The 26,173-nt window shown below is 47.1% G+C and overlaps 1 protein-coding gene across 27 annotated transcripts in view; it reads left to right on the top strand.

Annotated features, from left to right (window-relative positions):
* The first annotated feature begins 1,160 nt into the window (after window positions 1-1,160).
* MICAL3 (microtubule associated monooxygenase, calponin and LIM domain containing 3) overlaps window positions 1,161-26,173 on the top strand; it is a 175,955-nt gene continuing 150,942 nt past the window's right edge. For 15 of the 27 annotated variants that reach the window (XM_038154675.1, XM_038154667.1, XM_038154676.1 and 12 more), the window contains exon 1: window positions 1,162-1,440. The gene's annotated coding sequence lies outside the window, so the exon portion shown is untranslated. Of the gene's footprint in view, window positions 1,441-26,173 lie in introns of all 27 variants that reach the window. The other 12 variants (XM_038154686.1, XM_038154681.1, XM_038154677.1 and 9 more) reach the window with 4 other exon arrangements.

Below are 26,173 nucleotides of genomic sequence, written 5' to 3'. Positions count from 1 at the left end.
GAGAGTGTCACAGCCTCGAGAGTGTCCCTGCTCCCAGAGTGTCCCTCCTCCGAGAGTGTCGCAGCTCCGAGAGTGTCCCAGTCCCGAGAGTGTCCCGGTCTCGAGAGTGTCCCAGCTCCGAGAGTGTCCTAGTCCCCAGAGTGTCCGAGCCCCGAGAGTGTCCCAGCCCCCAGAATGTCCTAGCTCCCAGAGTGTCCCAGCCCCCAGAGTGTCCGAGCCCCCAGAGTGTCCCAGCTCCCAGCCCCGAGAGTGTCCCAGCCCCGAGAGTGTCGCAGCTCCGAGAGTGTCCCAGCTCCCAGAGTGTCCCAGCTCCCAGAGTGTCCTAGCTCCCAGAGTGTCCGAGCCCCGAGAGTGTCCGAGCCCCGAGAGTGTCCCAGCCCCGAGAGTGTTCAAGCCCGGAGAGTGTCCGAGCTCCGATTGTCCCAGCCCCGAGAGTGTCCCAGCTCCGAGAGTGTCCGAGCTCCGATTGTCCCAGCTCCTGTCACCCCGGCCAGGAGCGGTGCTGCCGGGAGAGCGCTCCCCGGCGCTCCGCAGCAGCGCCCGGGCGGGTGATGGATGCTCTCCGCTCCCGGCCGCCTCATCCTCCGGGCACCTGTCCTCAGGCTCCCCGGGCCCGCAGTTCTGAGCTCATGACGCTGTTAATGGAGCTCGGGTGTAATAACAGCGTCTCCCGCAGCAGCCGGCAGGCAGCGGTTCGCATTCTCCTTTGGTTGTTATTTGAAAACAACAGGGTGTCTTGGTTACAAGGTAATTACCGCAGTCAGCGCAAACGCTCTTCAAAAATGGATCTCTACAGGAGAGACAGGATTGATTTATCCTGTAACCTTTTTAAACAACTGACACATTTATCTGTCCCTCTACTGTGATTATTAAATTAAAAATCAAATGGGCTAACACAAAACATGCTAAAGAGTGAAACACATCTTTCAAAGGGGATTTACTATGCCATTTCAGTGTGGCGAATACGATAAAAAACATGATCAGAGCTCTCTTTTTCTACGTAGCTGTTTCCAGGAGGCAGGAGCATGTACCTGCCCCTCTGGGCTGCAGCAGGAGCACTCTGCAGTAGCAGCTTTTACACGGTGCTGCATCCAAGGGGTTGGCACACCGCCCTAAACTGTGGAAGAGGTTCCTGGAGGATTAAGGTGAAACCACTGCACAGACACATGTGAAAGGAAGGGCCCAGCAGCAAGCGAAGGCAGAGGTAAAGGCGTTTCAGACTTCTGTTTCTGTTGCTCGGCACTTGCAATTTGGAAAACAACATTCCTTTTTGGGAACTACAAGTCCCAAAGTGCACTGTGGGAAGAACGTGCCTCGTACCAGCTAGTGCCCAGCACAAATTCCCAAATATGGATAAGGAATCAAGTTTGAAAAAGACCCACACTGGCTGGATGCTCCTCACTGAGACTCAGAAAAGGAGCGAGACAGCACAAAAACAAGGTAAGTTTGTGTTACGCAAAGATGCTGTAGGAGGATTTCTTTCACGGGGAGCAGCTGGCAGCGTTGTGCCCCTTAGGAGGGCAGCCCAGCGTTGCTCTGGTGATGTTTGCAGTAGGTGTTGTGGTCACGGTGGCAGCTTTTGGAACGGGGCTGTTGTTTCAGGTGGGGGAGCAAGCAGCAGGAGCAGCTGCGCCGTGAGTCAGATCCTGTTTCCCTGCAGATGCACCTGGTGAATGAAGACCTATGGAAAGACAGGGAGCTACAACATTGATGCAGTTGTGTTAGAGGCTGGGAAGGGTCAGGGAGAGGTAGGAGTCTGATGAATAAAGACCTATGGAAAGACAGGGAGCTGCAACATTGATGCAGTTGTGTTAGAGGCTGGGAAGGGTCAGGGAGAGGAAGGAGTTGCTCTGAACAGCAGCTCCGTATGAGATGCAGTGTGTGGATGTGTAAGAAGCCGAGGTGGACGAGCAGCCTTGTAATACCAGTGATTCTAGGTTAAATTAATTTCTCTGTAAGGCATGGTGGAATGTTTTTGTACTTCACCCCTCTTCCTAGAGGGGACAGTGTGGTGCCTTAAAGACCAAACCTCTTGCAGCTCTCTGACCTGCAAATAACACTCAGTAACAGGATTGTTTAACTACAGGCCAGGAACAATTACCTATTTTACCGGCAATTTGTTAACAAGCAAAATGAAATCATTCTGAAATACAATCATCTTCATGGCGATGAGAGATGCCTGAGCTCCATCGCCGGGCACGAGTGAATCCCCGGCGGCTGACCTGGACCCAGGCAGCAGCAGCTCCTGCCTGTGTTCCTCTGGCTGGCAGTCAGGCAGACTCCTGGTGCAGCTCAGATGCTGTGTGTGTGGACACTCTGCTGCTGGCTGACGTCAAGTGCAGCCGGTCAGCTGCACCCGTCCTGCCAGCACCCTCCTCCTGCTATGTAGGGTCATGGAGCAGCACAGCCGGCACGGCAAATGTAGGAGGTGCAGTCCGGCCCGGGAGGGGAGCCTGAGACTGCTTGGGCTGCTGAACCGAACTGTCACATGGATACTTGTTGCCAAATAGGAATGATGCTGTTTTTCCATCTTTCCTTGAATGGGAGCAGCTTAAATTGTCTTAAAGCTGAAAGGGTCCCAGCTACGCAGCAGGGCAATCTATCCTAGTACACAAGCGCTGGAGGGAAGCAGGGTGTTTGCCTGTGCTCCTGGATAACAATTTCTAGTGACCAGGAAAGCTAAACAAACCTACTGTCAGTGACAGGTAGTATGAGCGAGTACCACAGTGGGTTTTGTATCCTGGGTGGAATGTCCATGCCCAGCTCGTTACCTTTCATATGAAGTCAAGGATATTTCTTCCCCACAGTCATCCTGAATTTGTATGGGAGAAGAAAAATGATTTTCAGCAGGGCCTTGTTTGTGTGTGCATCATCTGTGGATTTAGTGGTTCCCCTCCTCCCTCTCCTGCCAGGCAGTTCGAGGAGAGTTTAGAGTTACAGGCACCTGTGACAAGGCCTCCTGAGGTAAATCGCCTCAACTATTAATCCAGATCTGACCAGCACACGGTCACAGGGCCAGAGGGCTGGCAATCAGTCTTTTTCTGTTGTCTCTTCTGTGTCAGTAGGCTGTTAATAGGAGATTAGCAGCATTAGGGAGACTTTGAGCTGGAAATGGTGAGGCCCTGTGATTTGATTTGAAGAGAAAGAAACCCTCCTACACTGCTATAAAAACAAACAGAAGAGCTGGAAATGAAAAATGGCATTATAAACACAACTGAGGAAAGCACAGTCTCTGGGAAAGATGTAGTACCTCATAGCTTATCAGCAATGCTTTAACAGAGCAGTGAGGTCCATGGAGACCTCAGGTCCCAGAGTGCAGCACTCTGTTCTTATCACCACGTGCTTTTGTTTGACTCTGGCGAGACCGCGACGCGCTGGAATTTGTAATTCGCTTGTAATTTCCATCAGCAGTAAATCCCTCTTAAATATGAAGCTGGCTGGCCGCAGATCCCCTCAATTAGCCCAGATTCAGGGCTTCCCTGGCTGCTGGCAGGCAGTCTGCAGAGCCCGGGGCTGGGGGAAGGTGAACGCTCTCCGGCTGTGCTTGGAACAGATGGCCCCTGGTGATGCTTTCTTATCTCACCGAGCATTGTGGCACAGCATCAACCCTGGGGTTTGTTTCAAAAATAGAACTGTTTCGAGGAGGCTCACCTGATTTTGGGCCCACCCGCTGATGTTCCTAGTCAGTGTGTTTAAATGCACTGATGTCTGATTTTTTGGCTATATCCAAACCCTGTGTAAACAGCAAGCAGGATGGTACAAGGCAGAAAAGACAACTACAGGGGCAGCCACAGCCACAGTCCAGCTGGGGGGTATCGCATAAAACAGAAGAGCCAATCTCTCTCTCAACCTTCATCACAGATGCACAAACGCTGCGTGAGGTGTAAACACTGGAAATTGGGAAACTGGGAACACAGGGTTGTGTTCACAACTTGTCAAAACTTGAATTTTACTCAGGTAATAACAAAAGCTTTCTGAGACAAAGGGCAATTTTAAGTTAAGTCCCTTTCTTTGCTTCGTAATCAAACAAAATACTCGCCTTGGCAAGGCTGCTGTCAAAGAATAGCAGCAGTTACTTTGATTTAATTGTTACTGTTATAATAGTCATAATTAGTGCTGGGTGGGGCATTTCATAGCGGTAAGGTGACCAATTTGGTTAGAGGCCTAAGGCATCTTCTTTTCTTCAGCTGGTTATTATCTGTGAGAAAATACTGAAGCCTGTCATCTCTGTGGGTCAATTACACCCTGTTTGCCTAGCACAGAGCATCTCTTTGCTCATCACTTTAGAGTCACAACCCCTCTAACAGTTAATGCCACTTCTCAAGGCCCAGCTTGCCAAAATCAACTCTCATCCATTAGTCTCCACCCTTCCTCTTTTTTCAAAAGCGAGCCTTGTGCTCTCATGACTGGGAGAAAGGCTTGACAGTGTGAATCCTGGAACTATTTGTACCACAAGGCAAACAAGGTGATTTGAGAAAATGGTTCTTCTCGTTTTTAACCTAACTTCCTGACATATCAGCGTTTCTTTTCATGGTGTCTGTCAGTCGTTTGTCCCTCATTCTGAATGCACATTTACTGTGATCTGCCTTAATTATCTCTACAAGCAGGCAATGCCTCTTCTGCATCTCGAATTGGACATTTCAGAATATACTGCAGAAGTTAACAAACTCTTTTCCATCTCGGTCTTCTGGCTCTTGCCTGGCCAGGTCTCGAGGTGCTCACAAAAGCTGTGATGCGAGGTTGCTTTAGGAAAGCCAGCAATGCTGCACTGCATGGTAGCAGTGCCTGAGCCTCGGGAGAAATCCCCAGGGAAGGGACCGATGCTGGTGGAACCTTTGTGTCTTGTGTTTCACCCAGAGCACCCCCTGCATGCCCCCCTGGCTGTGGTGGGCAGAACTCCCCTGCTTGCTGTTTGTGCTGTGAACTTGATACAGTAATTAACTGGTAATTGCCATTTTATGAACGGCGTGTGAGGTTTTTTTTTAACGTACTCAATGAATGTGCAGCACCTTTCGCCCGGGAGGATTTCTCCCATCCTCTGGAACATCTGTGTGCTATTTCAGGGTCTTACCTGTTTGAGAGGTGTGCTTATGCTGTGTGTAGGATTAATGTCTCAAGCAGTGTACTGGCCCTGTTTCCCTGACGAGCTGATGTTCCCTTACCCTCTGTACCTCCCGTACTTGCTGCTCCTTCTCGTCTTTCTTGGCAATACCAGGTGCAGACAAAGGTAGGATTAGATGTCTAATTAGTTTATGTAGCCTTAGAACACGCGGTTACTTCTTGGCCCTGGGGGAAGGGCAGCCCGTGAGGAATCCAGCCCTGGTCTCTCAGTGAGGTTTTCAGCTTTGGGAGCAGCCTGAGCCCAGGCAGACTCGAAAGGCAAGCCAAAATTTTCTAGACACGTTTTTGTTCCAGATGCCTGTTCAAGGAAGAAGTTGAAAACCCAGTCTGTATTACCAAATCTGAAATAATTTCTCATTTAATGTTAGATCCAAAAAGTTTATTTCCAAAGAATGACTCAGTGTAGACAGCCTGAAAGAACTTGCTTGAAACATGGCAAAAAAGCTACCAAGCTGTAATTAATATATTTTGGAACTACACTGTAGATGGGACAAGTTGTATTTATAATATTTTTAGTTTATCAAAGTGAACTTTAGGCTGTAGCTCTCCTGTTTCCCACTGCCACCATCCTTCAGCAGATGCAGCCAGGGGAACAGAGAGCATAATGTCATTGTCTTTCCTGCCTGACAGAGGGCTTATTTGATTTGTAATTTCAGTTGTATTTGTGGAGTGTTCCGATACATCTGAATGAAATGGAGGAGGGTAAAGCAAAGGATCAAGAGTTCACTGCAGCTGTGTACACCAGCAAAATAAAATCCCTCAAGAGCAAAGCAATGGAAATGGGATTAATGTATGAACTCTGACCAGACCTTCAAGGATGGAAAATTGGGTGGATTCTGTGAGGGATTGGGGACTTAATTTTTGCTCTCAGGGATAGACAGCAGCTGCCCTTCCATTTCTCATGGATTGTCTTTGTGAGTGAGAGGGCTGCATGCCGGTGTGTCAGCCTGGCACTCAGAGTACAACCAAGCCATGAGGATGGAGGTCACTGTAAACACAGCAAGGTTAAGTGAAATAAGGCCATGAGGAGGTCATGGTGAATTTGAAAGGGAGAGTGGATGGACGGACAGACGTGACTGATGATAGCTCTGGTGATTGGAAACAAAACCTTAAATAACTTAAATTTGTATTCAAGAGCACTTGTCCATGTCAGGACCCTACATCCATCTTTCTGTGCCAAATCAAGCAGCAGTTCACAGCAGTTCACATTTCCAATGCACTCTGAGCTGCTGGAACAATACATCTATTCTGAGCTCCCCGTGCAAGGCTGTCTCATTCCAAAAGGTGTGCTCACAAGGAGAAATTCAATACTAGAAAGTTAGTAGAATAATTTTAGGAGATAGAATCACTGCATCCTGAATCCCCAAAGGAGCTGACTCTCTAAATAGCCTGAACAGGGAAGCATGCTCTGTAAATCATTACCAAAAGTTAGGCTGAAAGCATTCAAACACTTTGTATAATAAGCAAGTAGGTTCTGCCTCGCTCTTCCAAGCCACTGTGGTTTATTTTCCTTATTTGCCATGCTCAGAGCAGGTTCTCTGGTGTTGCTGTTCATGTGGCAATCGAAGGTTCAGACTGGTCAGAAATAGGACAATCGTGGGACTAAATCTCTAGAGCTGCCTGAATCAGAGGGTTAAAAGAGGACTGTGAAGTACTTAATAGGCTGCCCACACAGTGCTCAGCAAGTCAGAGGTTAACAAAGGACCTTATTATTTGAAAAGATAATTGAGGCTGAAAACAAGTCGACCATCCCACAACTAAGCCGCGGAGATCATCAGTTTTTGTGAACAATAGCTGATGATGTTCGGGATTCAGTGAGTTAAGTGGTTAATCCTATACAGAAAGCGGCATCCATAATGCACTTTAAATAGGGGAAATCCACCCAATTTGACCCCTGGAGAATTGCTCCCTGCTGTTATGCTGATGGATATGTCTATAAATATCATGGAAGCCATCAGCAGATAAAATCTCAGAGAGCTGGAAAGCCTCTCCCTATTAAATGATACATTGATCTCCATGAAACAGCAGGAGCCTGGGGAAATGAGCCACTGAAACCAATCCCTCTGCTCTCCCCAGAGTCACAAAGAGCAGCAAGACCCATTCACTGTTTCCATCTCGATTCAGTGGGAAAAAAAATCAAACCCCTCATAGACCCTTTCTTCCTTCTGTCCAGTCTTCTCCACAAGGCTGCTCCTTACATTCTGCGTGGGTCACTGGGGCAGCAGTTCATCAGCCTTTTGTGGCACTTTGTTCCAGGTTTGTCCTTTGTTTACACCCCTCAGAGAAAGCCTTCAGTCAGGACAGCTTGGGCACAAAGCTGCCAAGGGGTGCGGGACGCTCCAGCAGGTTTGTGTGTGTTCTCCAGCACAGGCACCAAGGGCTGGCAGACAAACTTCAGCAACCACTTCTGATCATCCTCACCTCCTTCTGTCATTTTTGGATTCTAGTAAAAGAGTGCTCACTGTCCTGATTTGGGTTTTTTTGTTTGTTCGGGTTTTTTGTTTGTAGGGCCTGGGGTTTTGTTTGTTTGTGTTTGTTTGTTTTTATTATTGTTGCTGTTCTTTTTGTTTTGGGTTTTTTGTTTGGTTTTTTGTGGGATTGTATGTTTGGTTTTGGGGTTTTTTGTTTTGTTTTTGTTGTTTTGGGGTTTTTTAATTTATTTTTTTTTATTTATAGCTCAAAATCTTAAGGTTTCAAAGCCTATTTTGTTATAATGTAAGGCCTGGCTTGTGATTTTCTACTCCCAGAGCTGTTGGTGCTGCATACCATGGAACGTGCACATACCCACATTAGCATACAGTTTTTACCCCCTTCCTTTGGACTCTCCATACTGCCTGTATCATGTCTCCATATCTGCATGTGCATGCAGGTCTCAGAGGTTTGAACTAGCTCTCCTGGGATTTAGAGATGCCAGCCATGAAGGAGTTAACCCATGTTAAGTGGTTCTGATTTGTTTTTTGCATCTTTCTTTTCTGCATTCTCCATTTCTTACCCTCCATTATTTCTTCCTCCATTTTGCTCTCTCTTTTCTCCTCCAGTGCTGACTTAGTGCAAATTCCATCATTTCTCAGCACTGGAGAATGTCACAGGCAGTTGTGCTGGGCAAACCCTTGGACATCTCTGTGGGACTTACGTGGAAAACTTGTGCTGTTAGCAGTCTACTTCCAGAGTTATTGAGGACCAAGACAATAAAGATTAGAAGAAAGCAGGGTTTCACAGTCCCCACAAACCCAGAGCTGCAAACAGTGTGAGGATAAAGAAGGAAAGGGGATGATGAGGTTCTTTCCCTTCTCTCCATGGACCTTTCTGCTTAGAAAGCCCTGTGCTTGTCTAGCACTGATCTAGGCAAGGAAGAAAAGAACATTACAGGGAATTTATTTCTGCACTTGTCCTTTGCTGCTTCAGTACCTTTGAGCTTAAGCCTTCCTTCGGAGACTCTGGAAGGAGTTAAATAAACTGAGACATAAGGGAAGGATCATGAGATTCATCACTCAGCCTGTCCCACTGGCACTCAGGTTGAGTTCAGTGACTCAAAGCAACGGGCTCTCATTACCTCTGAGTGCACTCAGACAAAATGATTCTGCTCCTTTTCCAGCAGTATCAACAAAAGTGTTTACTGAGTTCCAAAGGGTTATATTTTTGGCATTCCTGTGGCCTGTTTTGGCTTGTTGAATGTTACTTATGAGTAAAAAGGAAAGAACTTGACTTGATGCTCAATTATAAAGCAGAATTTGTATGGCTGACAGTTGAAGGAAAAGAAAACGAATGCAGTATTTTGTGTGCTTATCTCACAGGATCTGCAGAGACAATAACTACAGAGACAACTGCTTTCAATTGCAGGGATATGTCCTGGTTTTAAAAGTCATGTCTCTGGTCTCTCAAGACAACTACAACTCGAGACACCCAAATTCAGCACTTGTACACCTGATGGTAAATGGCCTGCCCAGAGTCACAGGGGAGCCACGCGGAGGTGGGTGGGATTCCAGTTACAGACAAACCTCTGCTCTGCCCTGGGAGGCCACGTTGGACTCTGCTGGAGTCTGTGCTCAGCCCCTATGGCATCAGGAGAACCCTGCTGAGGCTTCCTAAAGGAAGGATGGAGCTGCAGATATTTCCAGGGCTCGTTTGGAACACTGGTGTGCTGTAGGGAGGAGCTGTACCCACCCTTGTTTTGTGCTGTCCCTGAGTGAAGGGAGCCTCCATCCTCGGAGCTGTACCCACCCTTGTTTTGTGCTGTCCCTGAGTGAAGGGAGCCTCCATCCTCACTCTGTGCATACCTGGGCAGGGGAGAGCTGCTGTGAGGCTGGAGGCTGGACCTGGGAGGGGAAAATGCTGTTAAAGCAGATATCAGGGTGCAAGGTCTTTGCTAGGGGCTCAGGTCCTGTAAAAGTACATGTGACAAGGCCAGAAAAGCTACATATTCCTGAAACAGCTCCAGGAGGATGGTGGTGCTGACTCCATAACTTGGGCTGGAAATAACAGCCATGGTGGGTAGCACTGACCACTGCCTATGGAAGAGAATATGGAAAGGAAGGGGAAGAGCCCAGAACAACAGCGGCATAAATTGTAACCTAATTAACAATTCCTATCAAGGATTTATACTGTGTTTTACTTATTTGAAGCACTGTGCAAAACATTAGCTGGTAGATGTTAATTAATCATTCAGGTAATTAAATGGAAGTGGAATGCAAATGGTTAGAGGAAGCTGGAGTATGAAGGCTTCCTGAAAAAACCATTAAATGATTTTGCTCTCTTTGATGGAGGGAGAATTTCTTCCTTTAGGGTTTAAATGCTCTCACAGTGTGGGTGTTATTACAGTTTTAATAACCACCTGTTTAATTCCCTGGGATGGGAGATTACATGCAGTACAGACAAGAGTTTCTTGTTTGTTCGAGTAACTTTGGCAGTTTTATGGGCCTAAAAAAAAAGGGGAAAAAAAAGAGAGAAGTATCCCCAGCTCTGTGTTTCAGGGCACAGAATGATGACCAGCTTCACGAATGAGTCTCGATCCTTTGGCTTCTCACGAGCAGGATGGGCTGGGAGATGGAGTCCCATTACACAGTGACCTATTGTTTTCACTTAAGATGAAGATGAAAGATGAAGATGTGCTGTCATTTGATGTAGAGGAATCACTGAAATGAGTCTGGCAAACCCCTGAGAATGTTGCAAGTGATAGCTAATTTTTTAGGGATTAATTCATTCCCCTACAGTAACGAAATAGGATTCTTTGGCAGAGAATCAGTCAGCTCGATTCCTGGCTGTGGCATATTTAGGTTTGTGTTATCACCCACTGCCCACACTTGTGTAGCATAAACTCCTGAGGGAACTTGTGAAGAGATGGGTTTTCAGTCACCTGGCCTGAATCACTGCTTTGCTGGTGAACCCCTCAAGCTGCTGGAAAAGACCTGCTTTATAACCAGTATAACCACAAACCAGGCATGTAGGTCTGATTTCCTAAATTAAAAGACTGATTTACTGTGCTGTGTAAGTTGGGTTTTCAATTCACCTGCAACCTGAGAGCTCAGTCTCTTAGGGCAGGTAAAATACAAGCAGTTGGTGATGCAGATAAAGCCAACAAAAAAAAAAAAAAAAAAAAAAAAGAAAGATGTGGTTCTATGACTGCTAATTGCTCTGATACCTTCCTTCCAGTCTGTGTTTAGTTCTGACCTGGGATACTGTCACTGTCAGCAGTGAAAACTATCACAGTTCTCCTTTTTTCTCTCCCTTTTCCTCTCTCTGGTTCCCCTGGGGACAGAAGATCCTGGCAGCTAGATCTACCCCAGGCTTTTGCCTTTTGTTTTCCTGTACTTTTCTCTTGGCACAATGCAGAAGTTTGCAGTGTTGTGCTTCCACAATCACATGCTAAAATATTTGCACAGCTGTCTGATGACAGAAAAGGGGGGGAGAAGAGAAAATCCACTCTTCTGTTATTTGAAAAGTTAAAACAAACCAAACCAACAAATAAACAAACAAAGCTTAACATTAATTAATAATGTAAAATCTTCCGTTTTCCCTGCTCTTGTACTACAGAGTCCTCAATCAGTTTGCCTGGCTCCCCTCTGTGTGCTTCACCTTTTTTTTCTTGTACACATAAATTCACACTTTTGTCCTTCTCTTCCAATGCCTCTGGGATCAAACCCCCTCGGGACTCCAGTGCCCACCTCTGTGCTCTCACTTCAGCCTGTTCCTGGGGTACAGAAATAGGACCAACTCCTACAGGCTGTAATCAGGCATTCTTCAGGCAAATCTCTGGCTGAAGTCAGTGGAAGTTTTGGCACAAGGATAGCAAAACTAATTAAATTCCTCCTCCAAGTATATATATATATATATTTATATATCTGGGACGGGGTTGAGAGATAAGAAAATACTGCCTAGAAAGAAAGTCCATTAATAAATGAGATGGAGATGTGGGGAAGAATAGTTGATTGAATTATTTATAATGCAGTTATAAAATTGCTGAGTTGCTGAGCTTTCCACAAACCCATCAATAACATGCATGACCGTAGCAGCAGTTAATAGGAGTGTAAACAAGCAGGAGCATGGATCTCCATGAAAATCAGGTGTGGAAATACTGGGGATAAAAAAAAGCTTAGCATATCCAAATCATTTAGAACAGAATATATTTGAATGTGGTCATAGCTTTCCAACAGCCTTGAAAACTGGTTGTGAGTTAATTTTACCAGCAGTGCACCAGAGAATCTCAAGCAAAAAACCATCAAATGTGGGCCCATATTTTAAAAATAGAAAAAACAGCACAGACACTTCCTAACAAGCCTAACTATAGATCAGAGTGAGAAAAAAAATTAAATGTACGTTTAAACTAAACCTGGATAGTGATACTAAGAGCAAAATGAACCTGGATGTTTGAAAGAACCAATCTTGTCAAGTATTTTTTGGGTCAGATTTATCTAATTAGTGACTGATGACACTAGGGCAAATATACTGCATTAGATCCTTTGGTGCAATGAGTGGAAGATTCAACTTGTCAAATCTCCAGCAGACAAAAGAAGGGGAAGTGAACAGGCCAACAAGCACTTTTTCAGCTTTGACATCTATAATTCACGTGCGGGGACTGCACTCCCACTACCAACAGCTCCCTTCCTACACACACAAACACACACTCCCTGCCTTTATGCTGCTCTGAGAGCACACACAGCTCTGTCCAGTGTCTGCCCTCCCTTTCAGCCAGCCTCTTCTCTGGAAGCGTGGATGCCTCCTCTGAACCAAGGCCTCAGTTCAAGGTGTGTTTCCACCCTGGTCCACCAAGCTTGGATTGGTTTTTTTTCAGGTTTTTTTTCAGTCTTTTTTGCTGTCCTCAGTCGTGAGCTCCAGACCAAGCCTTCCTTTCTGTGGGGGAACTCCAGAACCAGGAATGTGGTCTGGACATTTATGGACAAAGGAACACTCAATGTTTCTGCTCCCGTTGCCTCCTGATCATCAGGAAGAATGACTGTGCTGTGTCTTCAGCATTCCAGCCCAGATCCTGAAGTCTCCTGTGGACATACATTTAGGGATAGCCCTCTCTTTGTTTGTGTCCAGGCACAGGGAGGCAGTCTCTCTGTGCTGGTCTGGATCCAGCAGACAGAATGTCATTTCCAGCCCGTTAGCCTTCGAAACGTTCTGTTTGTGCAATTAGCCTTATGAGGCGACTGATGAGAAATGGGTGCTTATTAGCTGCTGTCATTTTTATACCCTCTTCCCTAAGTAATGCTACAGCAGCCCTCGTGATCCCATTAAAGAGCCCTGACTGCAGGAGGAGAAAGCTGCAAATGGAAAAGACTTCTCAGTGCTGCAGGCCAAGCCCAGCCACCTCCTCTCCCCTGCATTCCTCTGCTGCTTTCATACTCCCTGAGAGCCCAGCATTATTCCTTCTCAGGATTGTCTTCTTCAGGGGACAGCTTCATTTTGAATGGCTTCATGCTTCACACCCAGAGGCACCAAGTCTTTTCCACTAAGCCAAGCGTAAAAATAGCCGAAGGAAGGGGTGGGGGAGGGAGTGTCAGCAAAACAGATTTATTTAATTATATGTACCAAGCAACACTTTCCTATGTGAGACCAAGTGCAGTTTCTGATCTTGCTGCATTCTCATTTAAGGTTACTGAGGAAACAGGCACAAAATGCCCACGATAACTTGAATTTCTATAAGATGCCTTCATATGTTTAGTAACCCCACTCCTGAGTGGAACTGGGTGCTCCTAAATCTGGCTGTACTAATATTTTGAACAAGGCACTGTGCAGGGAGGGTGTCTGTGTGTGGGGGTGATGCTGTTAAATCCAGTACCTGTAATCAGAAGGCTCCAGACTCCCTTAGGCTGGGCCTAGATGGATTTTCCTGCTTTACAGAGATATTCTGCACTGCCAAGCCCAGCGGCGTTGTCATGGCCATCACCGTGTTTGGTGATGTTCTCCAAGTCCCATATTTAAGAATCCTGTAAACATAGGAGCAATGGAAGGTTTTTTTCTAAATCAAATTAAATTTTAATCTCGCAGCATGTTGGAGAAAAGCTGGAAAACTCAGTCTGAAGGCAGAGGCAAAGATAAATAAAAAAGATTAGAATTTTTACTTCTTTTAACACATGGGAATTTTTTTTGCCTGCTCACAGCTTTTATAATCAAGTTCAATTCTAGTTCAATTCTTTCTAGCCCTTCTGGCTGATACTGCTGTTCTTAACGAGTCCCATCTCTGCTGCTGCAGATTATGGAGTGGAGCAAAAAGGAACCTAACCCCTTGTCATGATGGGATCTTTAACATCTGGATTTTGGCCCCTGGAGGCCTGTCCCTACCTAGCAAGTCGGGATGAGCCACTGTCACAGATTGCCCAAGCCACCTGGGTTGAAAGTGAGGACAGGAGAGTCAGTCAGGAAAGAAGATGTGTGGGTTTTGCTTCTGTGTGTTTGTTTTTGTCCACACCACCTAGGTGCACACAGAGCTGTGTTTGTTACTGGTGCCCTGAGAGAGGAAACCCATTACTTTAAAAGAAGCACTTGGCTTTAAGAGAGAATTATAAGGAAAGCAACAAAGAACCGTTAGCAACATTTTATAAAGAAGATGAGATAAATAGTCTGTCTCATAAACAAGTGGTATTATTTAACTATCCAAGGAGTTGCTTTCCAAAACAAGGCTGAATTGTTCATTGTCCAGCAAAATAACGCCTGCTTCTTCAGCCTTGGCTGCTTTTCTGACTACAGCCCAGAGTCTGTAGATCTCCACTGTGGTGGACTGTCCTGCCTGACGTTACTGGTAATTTTTATGTCGATGTTATAATAAAAATAAGTAGAAAACGGCGATATTAAGGCTCAGAAATGACAGCGCCGAGACTTTTCAGTTGAGGGGACAGGAACAAAGGAATCCTGCCGGCCCTGAGCTTCCCCATAGCTGCAACAGGGCCTCACAGACACACTTGTGCTCGGCTGTGTTGGCAGAGAAACTCTTGGCAGGGAAATCCCCTCTTGCTCTCTCCACTGCTCATTCACCTGCTCACAGAGACAAGATTATATCGCGCCGTCCCAGCACTTCTTCCAACACTGGTGAGCGTGCGCTCCTGTTCAGATATTCACCAGAACAAGGTTCCTTTTCTCCTCTTTTCACAAGCCGTGGTATTGCTCAGGGGAAGCCAGCAGCTCTCTCGGGGTTATGCCAGCTTTCCTACACCACACAAACAAGATTAAAGATGCCGTAGAGCTCTGCGAGTCGAGTAACCGAGGTGGGAGGGGGGGTGTGTGGGGGGTGTGAGGGAAACACCTTCTGTATAAAACAGCCTTTTTAAAGAAATGGGTGGATTACCCAGGTCGGAGGAACCCTCGAAGGAGGAGGCAGTGCATCCATTCGGTGCTCCCATCGCTGCTGCCTTAGCCAGCCACGGGGGACCACTGCTCCGTTACTGTGGCAACCGTGACGACTTGGCAGCCAGGCCCATCATCACACAGCCTCCCCGAGACTCTGCGAGATGCTCTGGCAAAGGGCTCACACAAGGAGATTCGCATCTGAGATCCCGTCGCTTTTGAATTTTGGCTTTGCCTCGCAAGCCTAGAGAAGGAGAAGATCGCTGCCAGGAGCCCTGCGAAGAGAAGCCGTGTGGAGGCAGGGCCCGGGGGGCGGCGAGGGGCTCGAATTTGGGTGCCTGGCCCTGCAGAGGCGGGCGAGCTGGGAGCACCTGTCGGGGAGGAGTTGACTCATGTGAGAAGAAGGTCATTCCCGCAGCTCCGTGAGTACCGAGCCAGCCAGCCTCTCCTACCTTCTGCCGCAAATGTTATTTATTGTTTGTCACGGACTAGGAAATTCTGGGCTTTCTTGTGTCTAAGGGGAGGAATTTTCTTTTGTGCTAGCTCTAGGCTTCTTGCAAAATCCGTGGATGCGCTGCTACTGGCTTTTTGTCCTAGGCATGAATTCCTGCAGGGACTGCAGCCCTGCCATCAGCGGCAGGTTTCTTGCAGGAAGCTGGATGAGATCTGCAGTTTGCAGTGAGCACTGCACAATCCACACCTTAATGCCAGGTTTTGTGCTCTAGCCAGCAGATATGGTCCTATATCAGCTTTTCCATTTAATTCATGGTTTCAGCCTTTGTTGTACAAGCTGACTTACTTGTTTTCATTGAGATTAAGAATTGAAGCAGTAAGTAAATCAAATGCTTGAACAGGTGCAGAAAGAGTATTTGCCCTGTGTAGGATAGAGTTACAAGCAGTTTCATTCTGATGAGACAAACAGATGCTCCAGATAAACTGCTGATAAAAGGAATTATTATCCTGGCAAAGATCCACCACGTTCCCCTGTAGCACATGGGTGTCATAGGCAAGCGCACAGACAGTAGCCCTGGGTGAGATCAATCTACCATGGCTAACAATAGGCATCTATAAATGTAGTCATGTTACTGAGCAGTGTGACCATCAGTATTAAATCATGTCCTGAAAAATATTAATGTAACTTACTCATCTGTGAAACAAACACACTGCTTTGCAAAGAAAGTAATGCATTGCAAAAAAAAACCAAAAAAAAAAAAAACCAATTGTAAGGAATTACGAGAGAAAAGAAATCAAAGGTTGTGCACCATAGATCCGAAATCCTGATCAACCTGCAGCCTGCTCACATGAAAGGCAAGGAGACTTCTTTTTCTCCAGATGAATTTGGTGCTTGTTCTGTTCCTTAATCAGACAGCAGCACTGGGGCATCTCTAGCTGTAATCTCATTAAGACTATTAGGCTGTGATTGTGCTTGTGGTCTGCTGCTGGCATGCATTTGGGCAGACAGGTGATCCTCAGAGCTCTCACAGTCGAGAGGAGATGGGGGTCCGTTGTTTCTCACGAGGTCTGTAAATCCTACATCCTCAGCCTTGGAAAGGCTGTTTGCAAAGCAGCTGGGAAGGCAAACAGGGACAGGTCCACTGAGCCTGGGCACACAAGGGCAGTTTGTGAGCCTGGCTTCTCTTGGTGTGATGGCAGTCACGTGTGGGCACAAGAATGGCACAGCACCCTCCCCTCAGTGTGTAACTAGCATAAAGCTGTGCCTGTGCGGGTGTTGGCGTGACAGGCTGGGATACTACAGAGCGAAAACAGAAGTCAGAAATTAAAGATGTGCTCCTTTCTCCATCCCCAGAACCACTCCTGTGTTCTGCTTTGTCCCGCCTGTTAACAACTAACACAAGCATAGTGGCTTTTGTTTAGTTGGCCTTTTGGACCAAACTGAAAAATATTTGGATGATATTTCTGGAGTCAGATAGAACTCTTTTCATTCAATTTTAGCCCATTACTCTTCATTACAATTCCAGGTGCCACCACAAATGCCTCTAGCTCCTCTGCCTCGTCCCCGCATGGCTCAAAGGTTAGCTGATAGCTCTGTTCCTGGGCAGCAGTGGAGTTGGAGTGCTTCTGGAGGCCAGTGGATTTCTGCAGCCCCCCGTGTGAGCCCTGCACATGTGGATCTGCTGCACACAAACCCACAGCAGCTGATGTCATTGGTGCATGAGCCTGGGGAAGCAGGCTGCTGAATGAGTGCCAGTGTACCACACAGTTCATAAATATGGAAAAGCAACGGGCCCTAGCCCAACAAGCTCGGATTCAGAAACATTTAGCAGATGTTCTGGCTGTGGGGGAGGAAAACAGGAGATGAATAACTACAATACTGCAATAGCAAATACTTTGTTGATGAAACTGCACAAAAATTAGAATGACAAACACACCCTTACCAGGACTTTGACCTATCCATAAAACAACATCAACATGTTTTATTAATAGTAGTTCCACATTCTCAAGATCAATAAAGTGACTTCATTGATTTACTTTTCCCTTTATATTAGTACTTCTCTAAACAGTGATGAATTTGGATTGAACGCAGGTAGAGTCTTTTTAATAACTTGTCCAAGAACATTTCCAGTAGCTCTAATAAAGAAATAAGCTTCTCAACCAGGACAACACAGCTAAAGAGAACCTACCATGGTTAAGAGTTTGAAGGAAACTTCCAAATCTGTTTGGAAGAGACTGTCAGTTATTTCTACAACACCACAACAACACCACAAGGCAGCTGCTCTGTACATTTCCTTAAAAGAGTAAAAAGCTGTTGTTTTAAAAACAAGCATAGTAAACATAGCTCAAGCTCTCCCTTAATCCAAACTCCAAATAGTAAACATGCCTTTTAGACCTTGATGCATGCTCTGTGGAGTAAACCAATCTCAGCTCTTGTGGGGAACTTCTACAGTCCAAATTAGATGAAGAGCCGATGAAGGGTCTCAGTAATGACCCTGCAGGAGTTGCCATTACATTTCACCAAGGCACACTTGAATCCATTCCCTTTGGTCCTTCTTGGGGACTGTGTGAATACAAGGAAATGCTGTACCTGTGATTTTTTGGTTGGTGTATTAATTGTAGGCCAGCAGTCTAGTAGTTCTTCATCTGAGTATGGTGTTCTTGAGTATCCATATTTCTTCCTTGAATATCTATATTTTCTTCCTTAGCAAACACTTGTCTTACTGCTTTGGATGTTCTCACACTTCTTTACACACTTGAAATGTTGTTCTTAAAGCATGAAGTGGAACTCAGCTGAGCTACTCTTCCCAGCCTTGGCATACTGTACCATTCTGGGAGGGAGTTTTCTGCACTTGTGTAGCCTTTGGTTTGTGTTAATTCCACTTAAAATTTGCAGTATAGTGAAGTGAAAGTTGTATGTTTCTCATCAGCTTCTCATATGCCCACGGTCCTGACTCACAGCAGCAAACCCAAAGCTGCAACTTTATATTTTACTGCTTGGCAAAATCTGTGAGCAGTGAAATTGTCTGCAGTGCATATGCACAGACCCAGAACCTCTCTTATTCTTAAAATAGTTCCAAATGCTGAAGTCTATACTGAACACTCAGCAGATTTGCATGTAGCCCCAGAGAAACCTTCCTTATGAGTTCCCATCAGAACACTTATTTTTTTCAGCATGAAGAGTTAGAAACGTCCATCTGCATGTTCAAAACTCACTGGCTCTGATGGGCTGGCTTTTTATTTTCCTTTTTTACTGCAGAACTTTTTACCTACAGAAGTTTCTACTTAGTGAGCCAAGATATAGGGTTTTTTTTTTGAAGGGAATTAGACTTGTATTTGTTTCCTTGTGACCAAACAACACCAGCAATTCATTTGTTTGAAACTCAGCTCCCAGCTCAGCACACAACATCAGTATCAGTCAGGATTAGGGTGTGCATGTGTGTTCAGGGGGTTGAATACATCATTTCATAAACATTACAGCTATTCAAATGCCTGTGCTGTGAATAATCACTTGCATCAGGGGAATGCTGGGTGCTTGGTGACTTCTGCCTTGCCTTTGAACCACAGATTGAACCACAGATTGAACACTTGTGTTCTTGCTTAGGAAGTCAGTGCTCCAGAACAACTGGACAGAAAACAGCCAGTTTAAAAACCTCTGTAGACTAGACCAGTCCTTCAGTTTCTTCTGAAAACAGTTCTTCTTTTGGAAGCATTAAAAAAAAAAAGGAGTTTAGCTGTCCCAGTAAGTGTGAGCATGAGAAAACAAAACTATAACTCATCAAGATCCCAGCTGAGTTGCTTACAGCAGATGGCAGTTCAAATACAGTGACTTTTAACAGAAACACTTGTACACGGGAGAAAAGAGTTCCTGCTAATGGAGAGCATCTCAGGGGCTTCAGTGGCAGTTTGGTTTCATGTTGTGGCCTTGACTTTTGCAAATTGAAGCAAAAAACAACAACAAAAAAATCCTTTGTCACTGTAAATGTCACACTAAAATGTAAAAACAGGAGGGATGATTGCAGAGCACACCAAGTGCTCCTTCCATTCTGCACTGCACGGGTAAGGCCTCAGCTGGGATCACACTGTCTGCTCTTCCTGCAGAGAGAAATTCAGGAAAGACATGGATGAAAGCGAGAGCCACCAAAGAGGAGCACTATTAATCAGCAGAGCCTCACCCAGTCTAAACTAGGAGGACAGACAAGGAGAAATGGACTTCTAGGTCTGGGGAATGTGAAAAGTGACGTGAGAAATCTTCATGCATCTAAAAGGCTGTTGCAGGAGTGAGAGGAACAAATGGGGGTTTTTTTTGTCTCTGTTGGGTAGGATGAGAAGTACTACATGCAATTTATGGTAAGAGAGATCCAGCTTTACCATTAGGGGAAACTTTCTAAAGGCAAAAAAAGAGTGAATCATGAGAAAAGAACATCTTTCCTGGATAGACTGTGGTGTCTGCACTGGGGAGGTCTTTAAGAGGTGAAACAGATGGGACAGAGATGCTTTCACAGGGCTGGAGTTAGATGACCTCTCAGTGTCCCTTCCAGTGCTGTAATTTGGTGATCACCTCCTTGTTTGAAAATCTGCTTGCTGTGTTCTTACTTCCTATTTCCAGATGTGGGGACTCTGCTCTGGGACAGTCTGCTTCCCGTGGAATTCGGTGCTCTTGGTTAAAAGAGATTACAGATTCCCACAGGAGCATGCACCTGGCAAGTCCTGAACCTTGGAAGGTTGTCAAAATGGAATTTAAGATTCCTTGGCTATTTTTACTGTGAAAATAGCTTTGATTTCATAGAGATAGAAAAAAAAAACTTTCTTGAATTTTCTTCTGCAACTTGTCTTCCTTGTTAGAATCCTCGTCTGACTGGGAGCAACACCTGGGCCTTACGAGCCTTCAATAATTTCTCTTGGAATACATAAAAATCCAGGCCATATTTTTCTGTATGGACTTTTGAAAACGGGACACTGTGCCATACTCTGACTTTATTTTGAGCAGTAGCAGCTCAGCTCCTTGAAAAAGCTCAATCTGCACCCACAGTGTTTTTCCCTGGGTTGGTTTGGAACTGCTTCCTCAACAGCTGCTGCGCTCACTAGAGGTCACTTCTGGAGTGCCAGCACCCGGTTTTACAGTGCCCGCGGGCAGGAATGCACAGGGAATCAATCAATCACTGCCTGCCTGGGGCGAGTACACTGTTCCCCAGCCCGGTGCAAACCAGCGGTTCTGTAAAATCCTCGGGGCAGATGATGGCGCTGGGCTTGCCTTGCACATCACCAGCCTGGAACATCAGGCTTCTAACTGAGCCGTGATGCAGGATTTCAGCTGTCTTAGCTTGGTTTTGTATTGCAAAAGAGCCCGTTTTGTACTGATGCTGCAGTTTTTGTGAGCGTGCTTTATTTATTAGCCTGAAGTTCTGTACAGTACTGCCTGCCACCCTCCTCCCACTCTGCCCACCACGTGCACACAGTGACAAGGGACATGCAGAGGCAGTACAGTCCTTTGTTTCTGCTTGAGTTCTACTTGTTTAAACCCTTCCTCTTACTGCACATTCTCTGGGAACCCAGCAGCATAATGATGCAAATAACCCTGTCATATGACTTAGCCTCTCTGGTGCTGGATTCCAAAATAGCGAGCCAAGACATACAAGTCTTGCTGTGGATGCCATAGGCAGCCTCATGCTAGAGCGCAGATGGCTCTGCAGTTCCCTAATGGGAATTGTTTGGGTCCTTATTAGCACTTTACAAAGATTTCTGTTCAACTTGCCAGCTCTCCTCCTGACTGCTCAGAGCGCTCAGCCAGCAATCACTGCAAACTCTGCGCGAGTGGGGCCCCGGGAGAGCATTTCCAAACATCTCCTGTATCCCTGTATGTAAACCCTCTCCTCCATCTGCTCTCATTTTCCAATAATTAACACACCCCCAGCCTGCATCTTTGCGGGGGAGGACACCTGCAAATATTGGTTTTGAACAGATAATGGAAGGTGAATCAGCAGGCTGAGGCTCTCCAGCGATTGCAACCAGTAGCTCTAATTTCTGTGCTCATGGAAACTCCATCAGTAAACAGGGTGGGTTGAGCCAAGTTTAGATCAGCTAAAGGCTTTCCTCCATCTGTTCTCAGACATGGATACAGATAGTGAATTGGGAATTGTGCACTTCTGGCTGATATTTGTCATACCCCACTGTAGTAAGAATCTGCTCAGCCATATCATTAACTCATTTTATGCGTCTCTTCTTATGAATGATATCTGCTTGGTGCTTTGTTGTGTGTTATTACAATACCTGACTACATTTCATGCCAGATTTTCTCATATGCTATGGAGACCAAAACTTCTCTGAAGGTAGGGTTGGGAGGCTGTGGCTTTCGTAGGACATTTCAGGGCTCCTCTCAGTGCTTTCTGAAGACCAGGGCTGGCTCATTCCCCAATCCAGCCAGTAGCAACACCGTCACCTCGGTGTGACCTGAGGGATTAGCCAATATTTGGGGATCCCAGGCTGAGTTGGTGAGCAGGACACAAGGATGATGGCAGCAGCATCCACCTGCTGCAACGCTGCTCATCTTCCCTGTCGCTGTAGGGGTGTCGGGGATGGGCAAAGGTGAGACTCCATCATCAAAAGGCATGAAAAGACACTTTATTTTTAGAAATCTACAGTTCTTATAGAAACAATGGTGGACTTAAGACCTGATTGGCCTTTAGGAATCTTCTCTCACGCTATTAATGAACTATGAATAGTACACTCTAGAGAACTAGATCTGGAAACAACAGCTACAGAAAGAGAAATAATAATTGTTTAAATTCTTTCTTCTAAGTCTCCTACAGCTTCTACACAGCTTCCCAGGATTTTCCTGGGAGAACTGTGTCTCTGTCTGTTCAGAAGATATCCAATTCCCACACTCCCCGAGCGCAGGGGCACTGAGCGCATCCCGAGCGCATCCCGATCCCAACGGGACGAGCTGCTACGGCCACCCCCGAGCCAAAAACATCTCCGGGCTTTTCTCAAGACGGCTTTACAAGCGTGTCTGCGGCCACCCTTAGATACGATTTATCTGCCGCCTTCCCCCCGTGGGTTCCTTCGGTGCCACCGCTCGGCTCCTCCGGCGCAGTGCGCGCTCCCGAGGCGCGCACCCCTCCGCCCGGGGGCGCTTTAAACGGTCCTGCCTAGCCCCGCCTCCTTTTTTGATCTCCGCCAATCCCCGCCCGGCCTGTTGCAATTCGAGCGGTGGGAGCGTACCACTGCCACGCGGGGCGGGGGAGGAGCGGGAGCGTTCAAGGGTTGTGGGGGGAGAACCGCGCGGGGCATGGTGCCCGTTCCCCGCCACACCTGTTGCTTTCCCGTTACCCTCGCTCTCCTCCCCTCGTCCCCCCTCTCCACCGCGTTCCCAGCGGCCGTGGAGCCGCCGTTTCTCGCCGCTCCTCCCCTTTCCCCGGCGCGCCGGGAGAAAGGGGGCTCTGCCCGCGCGGTGGGCGGTGGGCGGGGCAACGGCCGCGCGAGCTGCCAAGGTGCGCGCGCGCGGCCGCGGCTGCACCCGCCCCTCCCGCGGCGGGCAGGGACGGGCCGGTCCCGCTCCGCTCCGGCCGCAGCCCCAGCCGCGCTCCGCCGCCTCCGAGCAGCGGCATGAAGCGAAGGCAAGTGCCCGCGGCGCGGAGGGAGGGCTGCGGGTCGGCAGGTGGGGCGGGGGCGGCGGCGGAGGGTCCCCGTCGCGCGGCGGCACCGCGCGGGCAGCGGGCGCGGCGCGCGGAGCGGGCTCTGCGCTCCGTGTGGGGAGCGGCGGCGGCGGCGGCGGGCGCAGGGCGGCGGCACCGCCGCGGAGCGCCGTCCCTGCCGGCTCCGTGACCCGCTCACACGGCTCGGCGCCCGGCAGGAACGCGACGGACGCGGGCCGGAGCCGGTGGCCGAGCCCCGAGGGCACCGCGGGGCTGCTGCGGCTCGGCCTCACCGCCCGGAGCGCCGTGAGGGTGCCCGGCAGCGCCCGCCGGCCGCGGCTGCCACAGGGTCATAAAGCGCTGCCGGTGCTGCCGTCACACGGAGCTTACGGCACCCCTACGTGAGGCATGGCATAAACCGCCCGCAGCTCGCACAGGCTGCTGCTTGTCTTGCCTTTAGCCTTTTTATTGTCGTTCGAGATAAAGGCAGTGCGAGGGATTATAGTACTTGCGCCTCTGTTCCTTCATTCGTTGTGTTATGGTTCATTCTTGATCTCTGCGGGCTGTTGTCCTAAGATGTGTTTAAGGGTTTTTAGTATTTAACAAGGGTAGCTGCTTCTAAACATAGGTTTTCCTCTTTTATGATAATGAAAACCTGGTTATCCATTCACTGCAGTGACTTAATTCCATATACTGAAGAAGATCTCTCTGACCTCATGCAGTCCTCTCTTACCTCATCCCTTTAAGGTTAGTGCTCCGGAGCACCTGGAAACGATCCCTCCATCTCGATAAAAGTTACTGTTAAGTCTGACACGACAAAAAAATGCTGCTTCCCTTGTTGGTCCTGTTGTGCTTCTTTGAAAGTTGAAAAAAAAATGAAGAATATACAGGCAATCATTGAGTGTTAGACACAAAATTTGCGTTCTTGGTTATTCTGCACTTTAAATGAACTTTGGCTGTGCTAGTGCAGTGGACTTAGGGGAAGCTGAGCAAATAAATGGCCTCTCAGTGGACAAGCTGGATATACAGAAACTGACTATCCACGAGGCTCCTTCTGGCTAGAAACTTTGAAAGATACAAGGTAACTGACCTTTGAAAAATGAAATAAACAAGATTTTCTTTGAGTAATTATGCACTTGCTTGAAATATACTACTCCTACTGAATGTTATGCTAATATCTTTTTCTGTATTTCTTGTAATGTACATATTCTATTTATTCCTCGCTGTCACATTTTCAGTACTTGTGTTTGGGTTGGTTGCACTGCAGGGATATGTTCAGTAAAAATAACTCCCTGCATGGGAATCAAGCTCTTCAATCATGGGAATATTTCTGCCGGCCTGAGAGTCTGTGAAAGCTTACTGGTACAAAACTAGATTTAGAGTTAGATTGAAGTTGGCAGTGCCCCTTTAAACCAGCCAAAAGTCCACAGCACTTTCATCTGCAGCTGCAAAAATCACACTACAGTTAAGAAAAGAGGTATGTTTGTATTTAGCTTGGAGCTTGTCACAACACTTGTGTCTAAGTAGATGGCTTAACCAGGTATGCTGGACTTGTATTCATTCAGGTCTTAAATTACACAGAAGGCACACCTTACAGCTAATTTGTGATGTTGGTAATCCTGTAATTATTGTATTCATGGATGGGGAGCTCCTCTTGAGTGTTACAGGACAACCATAAATATTTTTCTTTTACCAGTTATTTCTAAGTATTGGTGCAGAAGAAAGAACTAATAGCTATGCTGCTGCTGAATTACATGTATCTCAGTTTCAATATTCAATAAATTAGAGTACGAGTCCTGTTTCTGACTATCCTGTGCATTAAGAAAGGATCTGTAAATAGTATGTAACTGTATATTCCTGGTCTAAACCTAAATGCAGCTGGTTGAGGTCGGGATGACATTTTATTGTAAGCTTTCTTGCCTCTCTGGGTTTCAGATATCCTGAGAACATGCCTCACATGAGAAATCTCAGTTCTTCTGCAGGTGCAGGTCTCTTGATAAGGGCTCTGGCATAGTTACCTTGCCGTGAGTGAACTCCAATTCCTGTTGTACACATGGTAATGCAGAGCTGATGTCGCTTCTTGGAGAAAGCCGAGGCACAACTTGGACGTGTTCCTCTTTCCTTGCAGGATTTAACAGTTACTTCTCAGTCACTTGGGCAATCCACTGATGGATTAGGATTTTGTTCATTTTCTCCTTTGCAAACACAGGGCTGTCCTGCTGGTGCAATCTTCGAGTGGCTCAAGGTAGCTGCAGGTGAAGGGAGAGCTGTCTGTGCTGCTGCTGTCTGTCCTTGGCAGAGGCAGGAAACTTCCACTCTGGCTGTGGCACTGGAAATTGCCCACGAGAGCAGCAGCAGAGCCTGCACCTGCTCGTACAGCCTGATGATTTAGGAGTCTTTTCCCTGCCCGTTGAGCTCTGTTTTAACACCCTGGGGTAAAAGAAAGCCCATCAGTGCAGTGTAGCTGGGGCTTGCCTGCTGCCTGCAGGGACATCACACAGGAGCAAGACACTGCCCTGGCAGCTGCTCTTACACTGAGATGTTAAACAGGGGTGCAAAGTGCAGCTTCCCCGGGTGCTGTGTTGCTGAGGTGCTCCTGGTGTGGATGTGATCCCTGAGAGCTTTCCTGGGAGTGCTTTTACTGTCACAGATCCTAATGATAATCTCAGCTTTCTATCCAAAAAGGGGAGGAGGGAGCAGTTCCTGCTGGTCCGTGCAGGGAAGGGGGATTTCGTGTGAGCTCCCCTGGGAGCTGTGTTTGCTCTTAGGTGTTTTTAAGGTTTCCCAGCAGCACTAGAGTCTGGAGCTGACCTGACCTTCGCAGACTACGGCAGGATGTAACCTAGATGTCAGCTCCAGGGTTGCTGCTCATAATGAGAGAGGTGGAAATAAAATAGCAGCAATACCGAGCTGGAGCTCGTGCTGCTAGTTGGAAATGATGTGATAAGATACAAGAGGCAGGCACTGTTTGTTTACTAGCAGGGGAGCCCAAAACCGTGGGGATAGAGCAAGAGGTAAGCTAGCATAGGAACATCAGCTCACCACCGTTTCCTTCCTTTTTCTCCTCCTCCCTCCCCCAGCTGAATGACATCTCCTGTTGTAATTGCACAGGGGAGAGGGAGAAAGGGAAAAGTGCATCCAGGGGAACCCGGGGGCATCTGCACACCGAGGAATGAGAGCTG

Source organism: Motacilla alba, chromosome 1A (assembly GCF_015832195.1).
Source record: "Motacilla alba alba isolate MOTALB_02 chromosome 1A, Motacilla_alba_V1.0_pri, whole genome shotgun sequence".
Taxonomy (NCBI): Eukaryota; Metazoa; Chordata; class Aves; order Passeriformes; family Motacillidae; genus Motacilla; species Motacilla alba.
The sequence above is the reverse complement of the archived record's forward strand: the minus strand, read 5'-3'. Positions and strand labels throughout refer to the sequence as shown.